The sequence below is a fragment of the Marmota flaviventris genome, chromosome 15 (assembly GCF_047511675.1).
Source record: "Marmota flaviventris isolate mMarFla1 chromosome 15, mMarFla1.hap1, whole genome shotgun sequence".
NCBI classification, from domain to species: Eukaryota; Metazoa; Chordata; class Mammalia; order Rodentia; family Sciuridae; genus Marmota; species Marmota flaviventris.
The window spans coordinates 76,533,172-76,546,507 of NC_092512.1; the positions used below are offsets into that span (position 1 = coordinate 76,533,172).

The 13,336-nt window shown below is 41.3% G+C and overlaps 1 pseudogene; it reads right to left on the reverse strand.

The window, feature by feature from the left end:
* LOC114090600 (small ribosomal subunit protein uS10-like) overlaps positions 1 to 7,896 on the reverse strand; it is a 78,480-nt pseudogene extending 70,584 nt beyond the window's left edge.
* Positions 7,897 to 13,336: the final 5,440 nt, after the last annotated feature.

Sequence of the window (13,336 nt, forward strand, 5' to 3'; positions counted from 1 at the left end):
AAAGGACACCCAGGCAGAGGGAGCAGCCCCGGCGAAGGCAGAACTGAGAGAACACACAAGTTTGGGCCACAGCGAGGTAGTTCACAAACCTAAGCAGAGGTTCTCCGACCTGGCTGCACATTAAAATGATCTGGGGGCCTAGAGAAATTCCCATGCTCCCATTGCACCCCAGGTTAATGAAATCAGGAACCTCTGGGATTGGGATGCCACCATCCATGATCCCAAATGCAGGCACATTTGAGAACCAGGGACCTCGTGTGCAGTGAGTGAGCATAAAACAAAGAAGCTGAGAGGTAAGCATCATCATGTCTGGTAAGGGGAAGGTAGGGCTTTAAGGAATTTTCTGTTTTTTTCATCATGGGAGAAACATGCCCAGATGCTGCAGGTGGATGGATAACGAATGGGGAGAAAACACAGGTGAAGCAGGAAAGGCAATGAAAATGCAGATGTGACAACCAGGCAGAAGACCGCAGTGTGTGGCCAGACCTAATCTAGACAGCAAGGCCCCAGAGCCCACAGAACGGGTAGTGGAAGTCAAGGATGGAATATGGGAGCAGTCAGTGAGAGAGGGGAAGGCTGCATGACCATAAGGCACGAAGAGAGAAGCATGGGCAGTGACTTTCAAAAGCATCCTGGGCTCTTCCTCTTCCCCTCCCAGGTACTTCCAGAGCTAGCAATTTGTGCAGACACAGCCAAGCCCAAGAAGCACACCACACACAATCAAAAGCAAAAATGGTGCAGAAATGGCATCAAGAAATGCCCTTCAGTAAGACACAGATCTCTGAAGGGGGAAAACCCAAGTTGCTGAGGAACACGTGTTTTGCCAAGAAGTGTAAGAAGAAAAGCCTAAAGAAAAGGTGTGAGCAAATAACGCTAGGCCCTGAGTGCACATACCAAGGCCATTAACTGACTTCATAAAGGCTATTAAAGGAGGTTAAGCCCAGGATCCCAAAGGGTGTCAACTGCAAGCACAATCCACTTGTGTACATCACCCACCCCAAGCCGGAGAAGCTGGCTGGTGTCCACAGTACCAATGTTCTCAGGCTCCACCAGCCAAAAAACCATAGCCAAAGCTCAAAACAAGGCCCAGGCCCAGGCTGCAGCTCCAGCCTTGCTCCAGCTCTGGCTCAGACTCCCAGAGTTGCCAAGACCCCCATCAAGGCTACACCGTAAAGACTTCTGGGTGCCAAGGTAAAGACAGAAGGACTGGTGTGCTCCCTTGGCTGTCATCGGCATGGGGCTGGTGTCTGCTGGTGCTGTTTGTACAAATAAACCTGAGGCAGGATCTGTCCAACAAAACAGAAGCAGTCCAGCAGGCTTCCCCTGAGACTTACAAGATTTTCCTAGCTGGGCAAAGTCTATGAGACTAGCAAGTGGGGGCCCGCACACAGTGCTGTCACCCTGGCCTCCACAGCCACTGTTCCCCAGGCAGAAGAGGACAGATCAAAGCAATAGGTGCCACTCCCCAACATCTTAGAGCCCCGAGGGACTGCCACCAGCATTATGAAATATCTGCAGACCCCTGGTCTTCTCCAAATCAAAAACTGAAGCACAAAGCCTTAAAGATGCATTTTATTTATTTATAATATTAATTTTTTAGTTTTAGGTGGATACGATATCTTTATTTTTATGTGGTGCTGAGGATCGAACCCAGGGCCTCATGCATGCTAGGTGAGCGCTGTACCACTGAGCCACAACCCCAGCCCTAAAGATGCATTTTATAACATTTTTGGCCTCATCTGGGAGATGTCATTGGATTATAAAATATTGAAGTTCCTGGGACCTTTTATATAAATATAAAGACAGGATATTTAAAATTGAACTATTCCCAAAAAATCCTGGACACATGATATCCATAATCATTTACTGCATGTATTTTTTGAGAATTTCACCAAAATATGAGGACATCAAAGCCCAGAGATAAAGTAACTTTCTCATTCTTACAGATTACCATCAGAAGTGGCACTGCAAGTAGCCATGCAATTTAATTCAATTTTACTCTGTGCTCTCTCTCTCTTATCTTCAGTCACTGGTTCAACTTTAACAAAGTGAACATGAGCATCAGTTTTTTCATGAATCAAGTCTACACAAAATTGTCTTGAGTGAGGAAGGAGGAGCCAAGAAATAAAAGTTTCCCAGAAATGGTAAAATAAAAGTAAATATTCTTTGATTATGTTCATAGAAGGAAAAGTTAATTGGAATTATCAGATAAAACTATGAGGAAGAAATCCAACCCACAACTGCAAATTTGAACCAAGTTCTAAGGCATTCAGTCCTTTCTTAGATTTATTTCAGTTAAGAGTATCGATAAATCCCACTGTCAAATAAAGTTTGCTGAATTGGAACTCAGGGCATCAGTTCTGGCCTGTCCTCTCCTCTCACTTTCTGTGGGAGCCTGCAGCCTTCCCTTTCCATCTGTCACATGCCACTTTAAAAAAAAAATACCCTTATTCTATTTATTCATTCGTATGCGGTGCTGAGGATCGAACCCAGGGCCTCACAAGTGCTAAGCAAGCACTCTACCGCTGAGCTATAGCCCCAGCCCTCATGCCACTTTTGTCTGATGAAATATTAGAACAAGTGATTGTTTCTCATCTGTCGGCTATCAGAATCACCTCAGAAGGTTGCTAAACAAACCAGTGCCTCAATCCTCATTCCCAAAACCCTCCAGAACAATTACACTGGCCTCTGATGCTGAGTTCTGGGCATCGATCTTTTTTAAAAGTTCCCCCAAGTTATTCTAATGTATTTCCAGTATGAGAATTACTGGAAGAGCTAGTCGATTTCTATATTCTCTTAAAAATCATAGGGGCTGGCTGGGCATGGTGGCGCATGCCTGTAATCCCAGCGGCTCAGGAGGATCACGAGTTCAAAGCCAGCCTCAGCAACTGCAAGGGGCTAAGCAACTCGGTGAGACCCTGTCTCTAAATAAAATACAAAACAGGGCTGGGGATGTGGCTCAGTGGTCGAGTGCCCCCGAATTCAATCCCCGGGAATTCCCCCACCCAAAAAATATTGTAGGGGCTGAGCATGGTATCACACCTAACTGGGAGGCTGAGTCAGGAGGATCTCTTGAGCCCAGGAGTTCAAGGTCATCCTGGGCCACATAGCAAGTCCTTGTCTCAACAAAAAGAAAAAAAAAAAAAGACGGGGAAAAAAATCTTAGGTTTCTATAGGGTGCATCCCCCTTACACTCTCATACCAAGAAAAAATAAAAAAGTTCAGGATGGCATAAGCCTCCTTTAGCTTTTAGCTGTGAAATATACATATGCAAAAAAAAAAAAAAAGACCACATCGGAGATCAAAACCAATATTTTTAGAAAGTAAAATGCTTTCAGACCTGCAGTGTGACCTTCAATGGGGGAATCATGTTTATTTTGCTCATTTTAAGGAGAAATTCTAAATTCTAAATTGCTGGTGCTTTCAGGTATGCCCAGAGGTCCTCAAGAAGAGAACTCCGATGGCCCAGAGCCCCTTGGCAGGAGTAAGTGCTCTGCTGTGAAGCTGGCCCTGAGCACTCACATGGGAAACTGGCTCAGTGCAGCCCTGCAGTCCCTGCGGCTAACCTTTACGCCAGTGGAGTGAGCAGTTTCTCTGAATACAATGGAACCTCTGCCACTTTGAAGATAAGCTCTCACAGGCTGCTTAAAACAATAATTCTGTACTTTCTTTCCTGTTTCTAGATTTATTTTAAGTATTAGTATAAAATGTCAGAGCAGCTGATAGTGGCCAGATCAGTTTGTATAAAGCTTGACTGCCTGTTTGTAGTATATTACTGCTATATTTGACACAGGAAAGCACTTAATCATGCCTGCTATCAGCACACCACACCCACCTTTGTGAGGACCCTTAGAGGCTGTGAGATTTATCACTGTGAACTTGAACTGGATGGACAGGCCCTAATGGACAATGCAGGCTGCTTCTGAGAACTTTGGGCTAAAAGTGTCCCATCTACAACCCAACTGCCAGGAGAACGTCAGGAATGCAGAGCCACCACCCAGGGTCCCCTATGCCCTTGCCTTTTATTTCAAGTTGCTGAACTCTGATGCATGGATATCCTATGACATGCGAAGAAACTCCCAAGACCCCATTTGGCCTGCAAACTGGTCTCTTCTGGGGGCCCATTAGTCACATTTTCCTCTTCACACTAACTGATAAATGATTTGCTCAGACAGAAAAGGAGAGCAGCCTTGCTGTGGAATTTTTGCAGCGAATCAACCTCTTTACCAGAGTCTCATGTCATCCACACCTATCAGTGTCCTGGGAGACTGGCCTAGCACACAGAGTCATGTCATCCATTTCACACAGTGGACATCTGAGGCCCATAAGGGTAAGAGAGCTGACTGAAGGGAGATAGTCCACAGGGAACCCCAATCCAGAAGCCCATCCCTAAATCCTCCACTTTCAATGTGATACATCTTGGCCCTGGGGTCTGGTTTGCTTTTGATGAAAAGTCAAAAAACCCAACCTGAGTTGTCTTTCTGGGTTTAGCATTCTATAATGAATATCTGACCTCTCTAAACCCCTGTTTCCAGGACTGAAATGGGAGTGACTATAGCCTCTATGCCATATTTCACCTAATAATTATTGTCACCAGCTGCGTGTGGTGGCTCATGCCTGTAGTCCTAGCGACTCCCAAGGCTGAGGCAGTAGGATCACAAGTTCAAATCCAGGCTCAGCAATTTACCCAGGCCCTAAGCAACTCAACGAGACCTTGCTTCAAAATTTAAAAAATAAATAAATAAAAATAAAAAGTGTTGGGTATATGCCTCGGTGGTTAAGTGCCCCTGGGTTCAATTTCTGGTACTTATAAATAAATAAATAGGTAGATAGATAGATAGATGAATAAATAAATAATCATGGTCACTGCATAATCATCACACCCTGTTTTTCAGTCCAAAAATTTGTTTAAAACCTTTTTATCACATAATCGTCGCACGGTATAATTCTGTTTGTCACACTACTGAAAAGTTAAACAGGGCAGCAATGTACCCATAAGTGGCATGGGGATATGTACTTACCTTCCTGCACCGTGAACCTCAAGACCAGAGTTCTCAGCCCGTGGGCCAGTCAGTATAATTCTGAAGCCTACTTGCATGGTTTGTTCTGAGTGCTGCAATACTAAGCATAATTATGTGAGTGGTGCCAAGGACCATGCATTAGATAATGAAACCAATGATAGCAACGCAGACTCTTCAGACAAAAAAGATTAAATTGTTGAAATCCATACCTCACAACACTGCAGGAAATTTTCTCAAGTTTAATAGTTAGATTACAATGCATAAATCAATAACAACTAACATGTTAACTTTTTTCAGGAGGGAAAATGTTTGCTAAACTGTCATGAAGAGATGATGTGTGTCAATTTGGATTACTCAATTTTAATATACATTCACAAGTATCCTATGAATCCTAATCTTACACCAACCACAGTTAGTAATAAATTTTTAAGTAATACAAGCACAATTTAAAAAAAAAAAAAGCTTCATATAATGGTTGCCCCCACCTTTTTTGCAGAAAGAAAAAAAATTAGCATGAAATCTGCAACGATTTTGCAATGAGATACAGTATTTCAGAGCATTGATTTAGAATAGATAAGAAGGCATCATCATCATCATCTTGCCATTGAATATTTATATTTTAAAATATCTATTTGGAATTACTGAAACAAAACTGACTCATTATACTTCAGCTCTTCCAAGGCATTTCCCAATTCTCTCTAGGTTATCGTTTTTTTTGGGGGGGGGGTTTAAAATCTTTATTTTATTTATTTATATGTGGTACTGAGGATCGAAACCAGGGCCTCACACATGGTAGGCAAGCGCTCTACCTCTGAGCCACAACCTCAGTCCAGTTATAGTATCTTCACTTAGAAAACAGCTATAATAATTCCACGGATTTTTTTCTTTTTATTATGAACATTTCCAAACATTGAGGGATATGCTATTTTAGTTTTTTTAAGATTTTAATTGGCAAATAAATATTGTATATATTCCAGGTATTCAATTGGCTAATTTTGTATATGTCCACATTATGTAATAACTGCCACAAACTAGTTAGCACATCTGTTCTAGCTTTGACCTTGAGTGTCCCCCAAAGGCCCATGTGTTGAGGCTTAGTGCCAGCCTGTGGCTATTAGGAGGTGGTAGAATCTTTAGGAGTTGGGGCCTGATGGGAGGAAGTGAGGTCATTGGGGCCATTGTAAGGTACATTGGAATCCCAGTCTCTCCGTCTTTGCTTCCTAGCCACCATGAGGTGAACAGTTTTGGGGCACTCCCTGACATGATGTTCTGCCTCAAACAAGCTTAAAACAATGAAGCCAATGAGCCATGGACTGAAACCTCTGAAACCCTGAGCAAAATAAACCTTTCCTCCTTTTAAGTTGATTATCTCAAGTATTTGGTCACAGTAATTGAAAGCAGACTAATACATATTCATCACCACCCCTGCTATACTTCATACCCCATTATGGTTTGGATTTGAGGTGTCTCCCAAAAGCTCCTGTGTTAATGCAGGAATATTCAGAGGTGAAATGAACGAATTATGAGAGCCGCAACCTAATCAGTAATTTGAATGAACTAACTGGGTGGTAACTGTAGGTCGGTGGGATGTGACTGGAGAAGGTAGGTCTGGGGCCTTAGCCTTCAAAGGGTTCTTCCCTACAGCCCCTTCCCCTTTCTCTCCCTGCTTCTGGCTGCCATGAGCTGAGCAGCTTTCCTCCACCACACTATTGGACCATGATGATCCACCTCACTTCCAGCCATGGACTAAACCGCTGAAGCCCAAATGAATTTTCCTCCTCTAAGTTATTCCTGTGGAGTATTTTGGTCACAGTGACGTCAGTAAAGCTGACAGATCTGACATACACCCCGAGATTATTCATCTTATAACTGAAAGTTTGTATCCTTTAACCAACATCTCCCCATTTTCCCCACCTCCTAGCCTTTAGAAACCACTGTTCTACTCTCAGCTTCTGTGAAACCCAGTTTTCAAACACACTGTTAAAATTAAAAGAATAGTAGTGTGAACCATGATTTATGTGTCCTCTGGTCCCAAACAATTTCTTCTGGATTTCTTAAGCCAGATCCTCAGTATTGTGGCATTTCACCCTCACTGACAAATTAGAATATGCATTTTAACATGAACACCAGGATGATATTGTAACACCTGGCAAAATTCCTTAACATCATTTCATATCTAGTACACAGCCAATATTTCCAGTTGTCTCAAAGATATATTTTTAGCCGGGTGCGGTGGCAGGTGCCTGTAATCCCAGCAACTCAGGAAGGTGAAGCAGGAGGATTGTAAGTTCAAAGCCATCCTCAGAAACTTAGCGAGACTGTCTCAATTTTTTTTAAAAAAAATGTATTTTTACAATTGATGTGTCATATCGGTATGCAAATAAGGCCCAAATGTTGAATGTGATTATTGTCTCCTAAACAACTTGAATTCTACTTTCTTTAAAAAAATTATACCATTACTTAGGGGAGGGGGAAGTATTATCATTTACCTTGTGGAATGTTTCAGATCCTGGATTATGTTGATTGCTTTGCTCTAATGGTATTTAAACTCGCCTCCCGCATTTTCCATGCCTCATGGGCTTGATTATATGAATTCAATGAATTAATATTTATAAAATACTTAACAGATATTTTTATTTGCTAAGGCTGCCACAACAAAATATCAGAGATTGAGAGGGCTAAACAAGAGAAATTTATTGATTCACTATTCTGGAGGCTAGAAGTCTGAGGTCAAGATCTTCTGAGGACCATGACATGGGAAGGGTCTGTGCCAGGTTTGGAGATGCCCATTTTCTCCCTGGCTTCACACCAGGTTCCTTCCACGCTTATCCATCTCCATGTTGAATTTCCTCTTTTCATCAGTGTCAAGAGCCATCGTGTGATCGTGTGTGACCAAAAATCAGCATCACAGCCAGTGAATAGGAGAATCTGGTGTCTGGGAACTTCCAGTGGAAATTTCCTGTGGCCAAGATCACCCAGACACATTGTGAGCCCTGTTCAGCTCTGCCTGGTCCCACATAGCCCTGGAGATGGGGTGACCTGCTGTAGTCACACAGCCTCTCAGAGATGGGTGTAACCTGCCAAGATGCCCATCAACTTGCTGACTGCAAGATATCATGAAGCAAGACTCCATCCCTGAAACCTTATTCCTGCTTTTGACATCCCCCCTTAAATAAACCACGGGAGCCATTTTCCAATTGTCCAGCTCCAGCTCCTGTGTGGGCTGGATCTATCAGACATTCTGCTTCAAAACTATCTTTCTGAGTCTTTTGTTCTTCACAAATTATTTCTGACTTATTTTCTCTGATGACTTATGCCCTCCTGAGCAGGAAAAAGGCCCCCCTGGTGAGGCACTGGCAGCCTCCCCACACATAAGGACACCAGTCACCTTGCGTTAGAACTCTCTTAACTATTTACAAACTTATTTGCTAAGGTTATATTCTGAGGTACTAGGGATGAGGAATTTGACATGTAAATTGATGAGTGGGACACATTCCAAGCCACAATGACACAATATCTACACATAGTAAATTCTCTATAAATATTATCTAAGTTATTCATTCAATCATTAACAAGTCATACCCTTACATAAAAATGCAATCAATATATGTCAAACACTGGGTAGAGTTCCTGCCACAGAGTAAAGTTTATGTAAATATTAGTATCAAGTTGTAACATGCTACAATGTTGCTTAATAATATTTTTAACACTAGTTTATATCCATGATAGAATGTTCTTTAGTATTTTCAAACAACAACTTAAATTCATAAGACTCAGCAAGAATGAGCCACAAAAGCGATGTCTTGATAGGTAGGGGAGCAGAAGTAAGTGAAATAATTGGAAGACCTTGAGGAACAGGGCAGGCCTCGGTAAGCACCAGCACCCTCAGAGACCCACGCTGGGACAGTCAAGAGCTCAGTGCAGACTCCCCATGATTGAGACCTGTGTGGGTCACAAGTACTTTGCTTCTACTAACAGAAAGTCATGGTCCTCTTCTTGAACAATTATCCCCAGGACAACTGTCTCATGCCTGCAGGAAGGATGGCCTTCCTGTCTCTGAACAATTTTATTTGATTGGACAGTATAAAACAGCTTTTCCCCAGAAACTACTTATTCTGGATAAGCTGAAAAGCCAAAGTAATATGACAAGAACTTGGAAACTCTTTGGATGTATGGGGGGAAACAATGAGGAAAGAATCAAAGACAATATCAAACTTCTAAGTCAGAGTTTTCAGAAGGAATGCTGTATCCCATTCCACAAAGAAAATAGGAAAAGGTTGGGGCTGGGGTTGTGGCTCAGAGGTAGTGCGCTCGCCTAGCATGCGTGAGGCACTGGGTTCGATCCTCAGCACCACATGAATATAAAATAAAGATATTGTGTCCACCTACAATTAAAAAATAAATTTAAAAAAAAAGAAAACATGAAAAGGTAGAATCTATCAAAATATGAATAAGCTTCATGTCTCCCCTCATCACCAGCCTTTATCTTAATACCTCATGGTGGAGGCCCTGTTGGAAGTAGCCTGCAAGTTCAGGGGTCATATTCACTTCCACATTCATTTACAAATTATGCATTTGTGTTTTCTATGTGCAAGATGCTGAAGTAGGTATTAGTAAATTGAGCAAGGATGAAAAATATCCAAGAAGAACACAGAGTTCAGTAGGGAATATGAGACATACATATAATAAAAGGCAAGCATGTTGATGATTGATTTTTTATATTAGCAAGAATGCCGTTAGCTGTAAACAATAGGAATTTTCAACTTTTCATTTTAAAGACTAAAATAAATTTGTTATCTCACTAAGAAGTCTAGAAATAGGGTAATTCTAGGGTTGATTAATATAATAATTTGGGGATATCATCGCAGATCCAAGTTCTTCTCATCTTTGCCCTTTTCCATCTGGATATGTTAGCCTTGGTCCTCAAGCTTGTCCCATCATAGACACAAGGTTGGTCACAGGTCCACTCTTTCCACAGGGACATAATTCTGGGTGAAAGAACAGGATCCAATGTTTCCATGTTTTTTTTCTCTCATTTTTCTGAGCAGAAATCTTCCTTCATACTACCAACTCCCTTCACTTATCAAAGTATATCTCTCTTCACGGAGACGAACCCACATGAATACAGTTATCTCATACAAGACAAAGGTGCCAAAAACATACACTGGAGAAAAGACAGCCTCTTCAACAATTGGTGCTGAAAAAACTGGAAATCCATATGTAGCAAAATGAAATTAAATCCCTATCTCTTACCCTGCACAAAAATCAACTCAAAGTGGATCAAAGACTTAGGCACTAGAACAGATACCCTGTGCCTATTAGAAGAAAAAGTAGGCCCAACTCTCCACCATGTTGCCTTAGGAACTGACTTCCTTACAAGATTTCTAAAGCACAAGAAGTAAAATCAAGAATTAATAAATGGGATGGAATCAAACTAAAAATCTTTTTCACAGCAAAAGAAATAATCAATAACATTAAGAGAGAGCCTACAGAATGGGAGAAAATCTTTACCACACGCACCTCAGACTAATCTCCAGGATATATAAAGAACTTAAAAAACTTAACACACACACAAAAAAAAAAAAAAAAAAAAAAAAACCCACAAATAACCCAATCAATAAATGGGCAAAGTAACTGAACAGACACTTCACAGAAGAAGAAATACAATTGATCAACAAATATATGAAAATATGTTCAACATCTCTAGCAATTAGAGAAGTAAAACTCAAAACTGCACTGATTTTCCATCTCACTCCAGTCAGAATGGCAATCATCAAGAATATAAGCCCCAATAAACATTGGCGAGGATGTGAGGGAAAAGGCACACGCATACATTGCTTTTGGGACTGCAAATTGGTTCAATCACTCTGGAAAGCAGTATGAAGTTTCCTTAGAAAACTTGGAATGGAACCACCATTTGACCCAGTAATCCCACTCCTCAGTTTACACCCAAAGAACTTGAAATTAGTATACTAGGCACGCAGCCGCATCAATGTTTATAGCAGCTCAATTCACAATAGCTAAACTATGGAAACAACTTATGGACTCTTCAAGAGATGAATGGATAGAGAAACTGTGTTATATATACACAATGGAATACTACTGCGTCTTAAATTATGTCATTTGTAGGTAAATGGATGGAACTGGAGAATATTATGCTAAGTGAAATAAGCCAATCCCAAAGAACAAAAGGCCAAATGTTTTCTCTGATATGTTGATAATTCACAATAAGGAGGTGGGTATTTTGGACAAAACAGAAGGGAGTGAAGAGAGGTGAGGGAGTATGGAGGTAGGAATGATAGTAGAGTGAATCAGATATTATTACCCTATGTGCCTATATGATTACATGACCTGTGTAACTCTACATCATGTATAATGAGATGAATGAGAAGTTATACTCCATTTATGCATGAGGTGCCAAAATGCATTCTACTGTCATGTATAACTAATTAGAAGAAAATTTTTAAAGTATGTCTCTCATCAAAAATATGTCACATTACCATTCTTATAAGAGCACTGGCATTGCAAATATTAACCAGATGGTTTGGAGCAATGAAGACTCAACACTTTGGAACCCCCAATGCCAAATACTTAAAACCAAATCTGGACCCTATTATCAAAAAACAATTAAAAAGAGATGTCTTTATGTGGATAATCCATCCAACAGATGTTTAGAAAATGATGTACCTGAAATACTTCCACTGCTTTTGCAAGAAAAAGGGGGGAAAAAACTGACAATTCCTCCTAGAACTGAGGCTAGCTCTTGGGTACATTTGACTACTGTTTATCACGACACTTGCTACCTGCCAAGTACTGTGTGCCCTGCACTACACTCTTCTAAGTATGTGAGGCCCATTCACTCATATGGTTCTTAAAACAATTCTGCAAAGCAAAGACAATAACTTCTATTTACACAGATTAAAGAAACAAAAACAAACACTTACATCAAGAAAGTTAAGCAACTTACCACAGTCACTAGGAAGTGACAGAGAGCCAGTCCAGACATATCTCAGACCAAAGCCCATTCTTCTGGATGCATCTCACCTGTTTGATTCCCAAGGCAGGCTTGTGGGGAAAAGTGTTTCTAGGGCCTGTGCATGATGGGGGTTTTGGGGGGACATGCCCTTCCACAGGTGTATGCTACTTCAGAACAGGAAGCTGAGTGTGTAAATAAAAGCCCCAAAGAACTTACTCTAGGAGGAGCTGCTCTTGGATCAAGGGCAGGAATTCAGGAGTTAGAGCAGACAGGCCTTCCACTCTCTTTCTGCCCAGGACAGGTTGATTCTCAGCACTGCTGATTATATGGGGGAAATAGGGCTGCATGGGAAAACCATAATAAATAAATGCCCAAAGAATCCTAATATTTTGCTGGGCACAGTGTCACACATCTGTAATCCAGGCAGCTCAGGAGGCTAAGGCAGGAGAATCACAAGTATAACGGCAGCCTCAGCAACTTAGCGAGGCTCTTGTCTCAAAATAAAAATAAGTAAATAAATGAAAAAGAGCTGGGGATGTGGCTCAGTAGTTAAGCAGCCCTGGGTTCAATTCCTGGTACTCCAAAAAAAGAAAACATTTTACTATTTTACAAAACCTTCCTTTAGAAACCCAAGGATCCACTCTGCACTTGCAAACAAGCCAAGGCTAATGACATGGTTTGTGTCACACTTCACAACATATAAAGTGTTTCTACTTGCACCATCTCATCTGGCATCTGAGTCCCTCTCAGATGATGAAACAGGCAATGATAGAAATGTCCTATCTCTGCCTGCCCAATATTATGGCCACACCCACGTGTAGCTATTGAGCACTTGATATGCGACTGGTGTAACTGAGGAACTGATTTTTCTAATTTTAACTAAGCCTAAATTTCAAAAGCCACAAGTGGCAGGTGACTACTGGACCAGATGGTGCCCTTCCGGATGTTGAGTGACGCACTCAAGTGTATTGCTGTAGTAAACGGCAGTGCCCTGATGCCTCTATTCATAGTAACCGATTGCAAAAAAGAATTCTTCCTAGGTTCCTTGAGTTAATCATCAACCTGATTTAAATGCTGGAACCTTAAATTCTGTTGTGAAAACTTATCCAGTATGAATGTGATAACTAACCAAAAATAATTGAGATAAACTTTCCTTTATGTCAGTTAGGTCTGAATTTGTTGGGCAATGGGAGCATGATATATACCCAGATACGGATGCAGAGATAGATAGATAGATAGATAGATAGATAGATAGATAGATAGATAGGCATACTGTCACCTGATTGAAGTTTTCCAATTGGGATGTGGGTGAAATAATGAACTCCTGAGCCCAATAAGC